General features: G+C 39.4%; 1 protein-coding gene across 1 annotated transcript in view; it reads left to right on the top strand.

Moving 5' to 3' along the window:
• Positions 1–283: 283 nt before the first annotated feature.
• sox5 (SRY-box transcription factor 5) overlaps positions 284–9113 on the top strand; it is a 206959-nt gene continuing 198129 nt past the window's right edge. The window contains exon 1 of the mRNA XM_067490294.1: positions 284–432. The gene's annotated coding sequence lies outside the window, so the exon portion shown is untranslated. The remainder of the gene's footprint in view (positions 433–9113) is intronic.

The raw sequence follows: 9113 nt of genomic DNA, 5'->3' as shown, positions 1-9113 counted from the left end.
GGAGAAGATCTGTTGGTTTAATATTAATTAACACATTGTTGGATTGGCAGAGTTTTAGGAAGCTTGGAGATCCTGACTGACTCGTTGTACTGGTGGTTTATTTTGGCTCAGTGTCTGTGTCTGTTCAGGAAAGGAAACAATTTAAAGTTGCCTCCCCTTGGTGTGTCAGCGTTGTGTAATTTGCACAATCCTTGGTGTGTGTGTGCATGCATGTGTGTGTAATATGAAGGCAAGAGAGAAGAGAGAGCGGGAACGAGGTGGAGTGGCGAGAGAGAGACACAGAAGTGACACAAATCAATGTGAGCAACCAAGCCACCATCACCAACAGCAGCAGCACCTTCCCCCGACCTCGATCACCTCTCTGCCTTTATTTGGAAGAGACCAAGACACAGAGTGACAGGAAAGACATTCCCTTAAACAACGCAGCATCCGGTAAGTTGTTATACTGTAGACATAGAAATACCTCCCACCATGCACAAGTTGTTGAAGCCACAGCAGTATGACTCGGCTTTCCAAGGCACAGGGTGCACAGAGCAGGGCAGACAGTGTTGCCTTACCCATACACCATCTCCTCTCCACTGGTTCTGTCACTGCTGTTTCTGCAGCTACAGCAAAGGAAAACTAACGCTCAGTACAGACCGGTGAGAGAGCTTCCACCGGTGGTCCTTCATTCATATGTTTTAAAGCCTGCTGGGGATTAGGGATTGGATTGAGGGAGGCTTTTTTCCGCCAATCACCACCCTGCCTTCTGGAAAGCAGGAGAGAACTGCTGGATGAGTCTAGGAGACAGAGGGAGATTCATGTAGGAATTTAAGAGCTTGTGTGTTGTATTTGTTGATGTTGTTTCAGCATCCCCGTGTGGCTTTAATTGTGATGTTGGTGTCCATAATGACTTTAAAAAAAGAAATGTGTAAGTGGTTTTAGAGGATTAAGAGTGGTCTTAAAGAAACTGCCTGTGTTAGATACTTTACATTTATACTTGTTCCAACACTTTACTATATGTATTTGTTATTTTTGGAAAAACTGGCGTAGTAAAAGTTAAAATGAGGTTTTTAGGGTTGTATAGTTCTCAGTCATATAACTGCAGATTTTAAACAAGTTAAGTAGGATTGTACATCATTATTAGTGCCAAGGAATTTTTTAATTTTAGATTCATTACTTATTTTCTAGGAAATTTAATTTTCCATTCTATAAAGGACAACAAATGTGTTTTTTCTCAGTCAAAGTCATTGCTAAAAGATTTAGACAAGTTCAATTCCAAGTGGTTGATTTTAAATTCTTTAGCTTTTTAAGTTTTCTTTGTATTTCAGATCTTAGAATAAACAACAGAAAGTTTATTATTTATGTGTCAAACTTAAGAATGGAACTTGGTGCAAGCTTTATCTGTCTTCCTTAACTTCAACCAATCCCCCCTAAAATACACTTTCATGGTTCATGGCCTTATTATGCTTATCTTTTACGGGTGGACCCAAATATTGGATTGGATTGGATTTTAGTATTTCAATATTTGTTTGTAAAACAGCCTTACTGATACAGGACTGACCTACACTTTAAATTCTTATGCTGTCCCTTAATACACCTCGAGTGAAGCATCACCTTCTCACAGATAGAGGAGAATGCTGCTTGTTTTATTTCTAAATTCATCCATCCTAAGTATCATCCAATGCCTATATTATAGAAAAATATCTGATCAGCTGTTATGCAGTAAGCATCTGTCACACCAGTTACACAAAAGTTTATACACTGCTGATTGGCAGGTCATTCCTTTCTGTTTATGATTAAGCCACTTCAGTCATTAGTTATTTATGTACTGTATTTATGTATTTTGTCAACTCATGGAACTCTCACCCCCAGCACCCACCCTCATTGAGGACGCTTCTGATTCAGATGATCTCCCACTGTGTGTTAGGTGTCTTAAACACAACTCTGGACATTGTCTGAGGCTGAGTTCATTTGTAAAACAGTCTAAACTGTATCAGTTGTTGCTAGAGCCCACTTTTTATTGTGGTCGGCCAAACATGGCAACAGTGCATATTGTTATAGGGCTGAAGCTTCAGGGATTGGTTTATGCTGAGATTTAGATGGTGATGAAAACACAAGCATGTAATGTACACAAATACACAGTCGATCACTCATGGTTTGTTTATATCTTGAAGATTGTTGGAGTCAGTGTACGCATATCCCGGGGGCAAAGGAGCAAGTCACATTGTTAGACACAGGTAAGAGTCAGACAGAGAGAGACATCTGTCAGTCTGTGAATGGAACTTTCCCAATGCGACTGATGAGGAGCTCTTTCATTCTTACACACATACACATACATATATAGTGGAGAGCTCAGGTGAGAAAGCCAGGCTATTTGAATGTGAGTGCCTTAATGTGATCTTATACAAGAAACAAGAAAGTAAACAAATCCCCTAACATGTAATGGTTTTCAGGAGCATATCCATCTCTTCCTCCCTCTCTATCAAAGTATGTTGGTCTAACTTATGGCAAAATGAAATATAAGAGCTGACTGAAATGTGGAATAGTTCTCCACTATTGTTCAAGTGTCAGAAGACTTGAAGTGGTCGGATAGTGCCTTTAAAGCAGCGGTGCCCAATGCGTCGATCGCAAAGGTAGTGTGGGTAGATCGCGTGGAATTAACACTCACTTTGAAATTTGTCACTTGAAATACGTACAGGGCAGCTAGTCTGACATCTGACCTTTTGTAACACATGGGTCACCGCGCATGTGCATGCCTACATCGGCGCCAGGTGCTGCAAAACTAGCAAGCTAGCGAGATAGCTTCCAATTTATTTCTTTGAAACTTAAGAAAGAGTATAAAAATGAGTGGGGGAGCTGGACACTTCCATACGGAGTGGAAGGTGGACTTTGTTTCACGATGTCATTTTCGAAGTGCGTTTGCCTCATCTGCCATTCTGTCATCGCTATACCGGCATTTTCGGACTGTTCATAAAAACTACGACACTCACTTCCCTCCGAAAAGCGAACTGAGAAGAAGAAAGGTGAAGGAACTAAAATCTCAGCTTGAGTCTGGCTATCAGCCGCTACTGTAATCAGAGTAAGGTAATGAAAAAATATGCGTTCATGTAGTTATGCAAGCTACACCAACATATATTGTGCATATAAAGAATACTCAATATTTTCATAAATAAATATATTTTTGTATTGTTATAGTAGGTAGAGAGACTTGGTCATTTTATAAGTAAGTCACAAGCCAAAAACGTGTGGGCACCCCTGCTTTAAAGCATTTTGTACATTTTGACAGCGAAAGAACTGGCATTGAGCCAGTGGTAACTGGTTCCAGAACAGTACAAATATTTGCTGTTTTTTGGTTGGTGACTGGGTGTAGAGTTGTTTGACAAGAAAGTGTAATCAATACAAATGCAGTTTAATCAATATCAGCACAGTTGACACTAGCTAAAGGCTAATAGTGCTGTCATAAGTTCAGTGTTGTTAGGTCGTGTTAATTACAGTTTGTATCAAGCTTAATTGCCACACATTGCAATCTCGACGGGCCGCACAATTGTGTTTAGTCAGTGCCAATGTAGGCTCGAAAAACCATAACCACACGCATAACCAGGTTTCTAATCTGCTTTCTCTGACTGCACGTGTGTAAGCAAAGGCTGCAGCCAGCAAGCTGCAAAGCACCTGCGTGAAAAAATGAATTAAGGGAGAGATTGTTAATGGGGCGATGCTGCCTCATTTTGAAAACAAAGCCCGTCTAAGGTCCGACAGAAACTTTAATTTAGACCGTGCCTCCTAGAAGTCTAAATAAGTCACTTTCCACCCGTGGATTTTGGAAATTCAGACTGTGGACCAGGTGCCTGTGTCCATGCATGTTTGCTTTTTCTCCCCCTCCACCCGGGGAATTGGTGCTGAGTGTCTAGCTCAGGGACACACCTGGTGAGTAGGCTGGGATAGGATCCTGCTGCTCTACCCATGAGCTACCAGGCTGCCAGTCTTCCAAAAAAACTCAGAGGAGGAGGAGAAATCAGGTTATTCTGCTGCATGTATACGCGGATTTCCAGTAACCAATATTCTTAACTTCATGTAAACCGTGTTCCCTGATTACCTCAGAAAGCTGATTTCTCTGAGTAGTCCTGTTACCTTGTGTCTGTCTTTGAGCTGTAGGTGTCTCATTGTCATGTCATGATTTTTACATAAATAAACATACAAATATTTGTTCACCCAAAACATGATTTCGCTATGAACAACCAATGCTGCGTACTTAAAATGTGAAGTCAACTGTTCAATTTGGGAGTGATAGATGTTTGAATAATCAAAGTAATACATAGCGATCACATATAAGAATTACTCCGCTAACTAGCCCATAAGATTATTTTACCACATGATTTTGTTAGTATAATGCTGTTTCATGTATTATGTAAATTTTTCTTACCAAAAGTAGAAATACTGCTTTAGGTTTGTGTCTCTGAGTCTAAATTGTGTCATGAATCATGAACATTTAGCCTAAAAGAATTGAAAACTGGTTTCATTCAGTTCTATTTTATCAAAAATATCTAATTTAATACATCTAATGTAAACACCCACCCCATTTCAAGAAAAGTTGCGACTTAATTTGGAAACCATTTGAAAAATGTTTAATTGTAAATAGTACAATGTGTCAAAAGATGAAACTGAGATGTTTAATTTGGCATTTATAGTTTGATGTCTCTACATCACATGCCTGTCTTAGATGGACATTCTGTTGGCCTTAAAAACGTAACTTGACAGTCAGTGTCTTATAAATAAAACCATTTAACAAATTTTTAACAAATAAATGAATTGTTTTTTTATTGTGTGTTTTCTTATGTTATAGACAGAAACATGTGGTAATAGGTGACTTGTATTCACCTTCCACAGTGAACACTTGGCATTATTGAATTTTTTCATAAAACTCTTTAAAGATGTTACAACTGTTTTATTGTAATTTTTTAATTTTATTTGTATTTCCATCGCGTTCTCATTCCCAAGGCGTCAAAAAGTGGTGCTTTGTCCAGTTCCAGCCTCTACTTTCCGTTCACCCCAACTGATTAAGGCAGATGGCTGCCCACCCTGATCCTGGTTCTGCTGGAGGTTTCTTGCATTAAAGGGAGTTTTTTTTTTCCACTGTTGCCGAGGGCTTGCTTAAGGGGGAAGTGCTGGGTTTTCTCTGTACATCTTTATAGTCTCGACTTTATACTGTGAAGTGCCTTGAGATGACTGTGTGTTGAATCTGGCTATATAAATAAAGTTGAATTGAATAGAAATGAGTTATTTGGCATTACATCCTGATGCTAAATTTACCCCTTTGTGACACCGGACATCCAAATAGCAGACTGTGGTTTGACTCCAGTGTAACGTGTGCACCTTAATGGTGACTATTACAATGTTATTCACATTAGTAAGGAAGTACATGTGTAATCCTTACTATCGCCTTAAGATTTTATGTATTTTATTTTTTAATTAACCTACCCTGAAGTTATTCAACTATAACACAGCATGTTATAGCCAGAGGTCCAACAAGCAGGCACAATTTTTCCTGCACAGTCCAATATTCAGGTGTCAATATAAGATGCCAAGGGACATAAAAAGCGATGATATTTGATACATTGGGAAGCTGCTCTAATTTATCATACCCAAGAGCATGTAGATAGTTTAGCATAACAGTAGGTTCCAATGGACATTGACAGACTGGATTGTTTCTAAACCGCCAGTGCTTTGTACCCAAACCACAATTTTTGTATTTCCAGAAGGCTTGTTATTCTGATTTTTAGTTGAGAGTGAGTAGATGATAGTGTATACAATAACTTTTTTTACCCTTTGACAATCAATGAGTGAGACAGATTATTTTTGTGTACACACTTACTCTTACCATGAATAGTATTCAGTCAGTTCATCAAGCAGCTCCCCACCCCTTAAAAAAGTACAAAACAGAATCAAAAGATCCTAAAAGAAAAAAATAATGAAACAGGAACCAAAAAGATGCTCACCCCTTGAGGCGTTCCTAATGAACCAAAGTCCAAGTTGGACAGAGGGTGCTTACTTTCTAACTTTTTTTTCCCCCTCCTGTTCCTTTGTGCATCAGACTCTTTAAAAAAAACATAACGAGCTTCTTTCATGGATCAAACGAGATCGGCAGTGCTCATTGTGCCAAAGCAGGATAAAAAAGGAGACAGTGAAAGAGAGAGAGACAGAGAGAGAGAGAGAGAGAGAGAGAGAGAGAGAGAAATACCTTATTATTGTTATCAAAGTAAAGCCAGCTTCTCGCCTGCTGCTCTTATGGGACCTCTCTAACTCTCTCTGCTCATAGACTCAGGGGGAATCTAAACATGACCTGTATACCGCATACCCCCCATTCTGGAACACACACTCACACACAGACACACATGGGCATGTCTTTGTGCAAGTTGTTTCATTTGTGAAATTAGTCCATTTTCTCTGACCCTATCTTTTCATCAACTGTGTTGGTGCATATTTTTAGTCGCTTTCCTGTGCTTGTTTTACTAATTGGTGGCGGTACTTTAACCAACACTGATATCCTTTGATCATCTCAGATCATTACGTTTACCTCATTAATTTGCTCAATGTGATTTTTCTACCCCCCAAGAATTTAAGTGTCCATACAAAATTGGATTAATAATAGATCATATGAGCCAAGAGATCGTGTAATTCCTTTGTGATTTCTCCTCTACTTAAGTTGCTCTCTATTTTTTTGGATCGTTGTGTCTCGTTGTCCACTGGTGGGCAGGTCAGCATTGGAGAAAAAAACACTAATACCAAAGCTAGTTTTTAGCACAAAGTTTTTTGTTTTTGTTTAATGCCACATTTAATACCAGCATGATGATGACATCACCTGAAAGACATCACAGGCATTAACTGATCACCGTATATGTCACGTAAACTGCAACCTCACTGGTAGGCAGAGACATACAAGTGCACAGTGGTTTCCTCTTATTAAGCTAGCAATTAAACTAGCAAATTGCATTTTAATTTTAAGTTTTTGTTGTATTTTTAGGTGTATTTCATTTACTTGGCTAAAGCCAAACAAGGTGTTCACTGATCTTTATGCTAAGAAAAACCCTTCCTATGATCTCGATACCAAACACCCACACATAGCAGGTGCAAACATTAACTTTCCCACTATTTGCTCCACACAGACAGGGCCTTGCTCGTTCAAACATATATTAAACATTCGACAAAAAGTGTTATTCATCCAAACTGTGTCAAGTCTATAATCATACTCCACTTCCACTCACCAGCTGTGATTGTAAAGGCTGTCAATACTTTCTTGTATCACAGTGCTTCCTGTATTTCATCCCCTTTTCAGCATCAGTGTTTTCTCTAAAGATATCTCCCTTAACAATAGGCTGTTGTCTGTTCTTTGTTGTTGACAGCTTCATTGTCAATCCATCCAAATCCAAATTGTGTTGCACATAAAGACGTGTATCTCCCTCTTCTGTTCACTTTCCTCTCCCTCTTGTTCTCTTCAGAGCAGATTGCATCACAGATCACTCTGTCTGCAGGCGCCGTTTGGCATTGTGCTGTGTCTCTCTCGTTGTCATGTTGAGCTCAGTGCCCTCCTATTATCATATAGATAAAGTGAATGTTTGTGTTGCGGCGAGACATGGAATCGCAGCTCTAATGTAGTCTGTTGTGTATGTTGTTAAAATTGGCCCCTGTCGCCTCTGCCATTCAAGCAGCTCATAGTTGTAAACACAATTGCAAAAGACTGTATGGTTTTTTTTTTGTTTTTTTTTAGGGCCTTGGGAGTGAGCAAAATATAATGATTTGTGTCTTCTCAGTAACTTGGTTGTGTGTATAAAGTGACAGCTTGTAAATATCCCAAGCAGTAACACTGGATTCTGGATAATACTTCCATGTGCAAATGAAGGTCAAGGTTTTAAATGTATGGGGGAAAAAAAATGCATGTTATGCTACACTATGTTAAATGCTATGTTTGTCTAGTCCAGTTTAGACTCCTTCACCCAGTTTAATCCAGTTTAGCTCAGTTAACTTCAGTCAGTTTTAGCAGAACAGTGTGAACTCAGCCAGAGCTGCAGGCCATGATGTGATGACTCAGAGATGGAAGGAGACAATCTGTTCCCTGTTACGCCCTAGGTGTGTGTCAGTGTGTGTGTGTGTGTGTGTACACATGTGCAGTGTGTGACTTAATGCAAATGCTTATCAGGAATTCGTTTGCACTGTGATACTGACAAAAAGAAAAGTTCTGTTTTATGTATTTTATATCATTGACTTTGTTGAATTTATCCAAGACAGGGATACATTTTATGAATTTGTCAGTATTTATAATTAGGAAGTATACAAACTTTTAAATGAAAATTGCACTCACAATCACACATACATTCACACACTTGCTCAACGATACTTTGACATGTAAATGGAGGAGCTGGGCATCAAACCAAGATTGGTAGATTGGTGGACGACCACTCTACCTCCTGCACCCCAGTCGCAGGTGGGTTAAGAGGTTTTTGAACAATACTACCAGTATTGTACCAGCTTGTCAAGGAGTTCAGAAGCCTTTCCGAAACGTGTCGAAGTGTGCTTGAGCAACGACACTGAACCCCAACTAAGTCATTCAGGTCAGGCTGGATTCATGGTTGTTTCCCCATTAATGTGTGGTGATTGTGAGTGTGAATGGGTGAATGGAAAGGGCTTTGGGTTTAGATGAGGTACAAAAGCACAATGTAAGTGAACACCTTTTTTTTACCTCATTGTTATTGCTTGAATGCCCAACTGTGCCTCACAAAGGTTTAGCTAAGTATAATTGTAGAGAAAGCATGAACAAAACTCTTTAAAATTAAAATACCTAAAGCTTTTATGGAATCAAATCCAATTTTGATGATGCTTATGGCCAGTATAGTTTCAGCAATGGCTATTTAATGTAAAGGAAACATGTTTTATTTGTCATTATACATGTAGGTGTACACAGAAATTCCATCAGATGATCAGATGGAGGGTTGGAGTCCCGAGCCACTGCGAATGAGCACGGCCACTATGGGCCAACCTGATCTGGTCCCTAACACATGTGTTTTAGCAGTAGGGGAAACTGCGCAGCACCCGGAGCAAACACGGGGTGAACATGCAAACTCCCAACCAAGATTGAGGCA

The sequence above is a fragment of the Channa argus genome, chromosome 21, assembly GCF_033026475.1.
Source record: "Channa argus isolate prfri chromosome 21, Channa argus male v1.0, whole genome shotgun sequence".
NCBI classification, from domain to species: domain Eukaryota; kingdom Metazoa; phylum Chordata; class Actinopteri; order Anabantiformes; family Channidae; genus Channa; species Channa argus.
The sequence above is the reverse complement of the archived record's forward strand: the minus strand, read 5'-3'. Positions and strand labels throughout refer to the sequence as shown.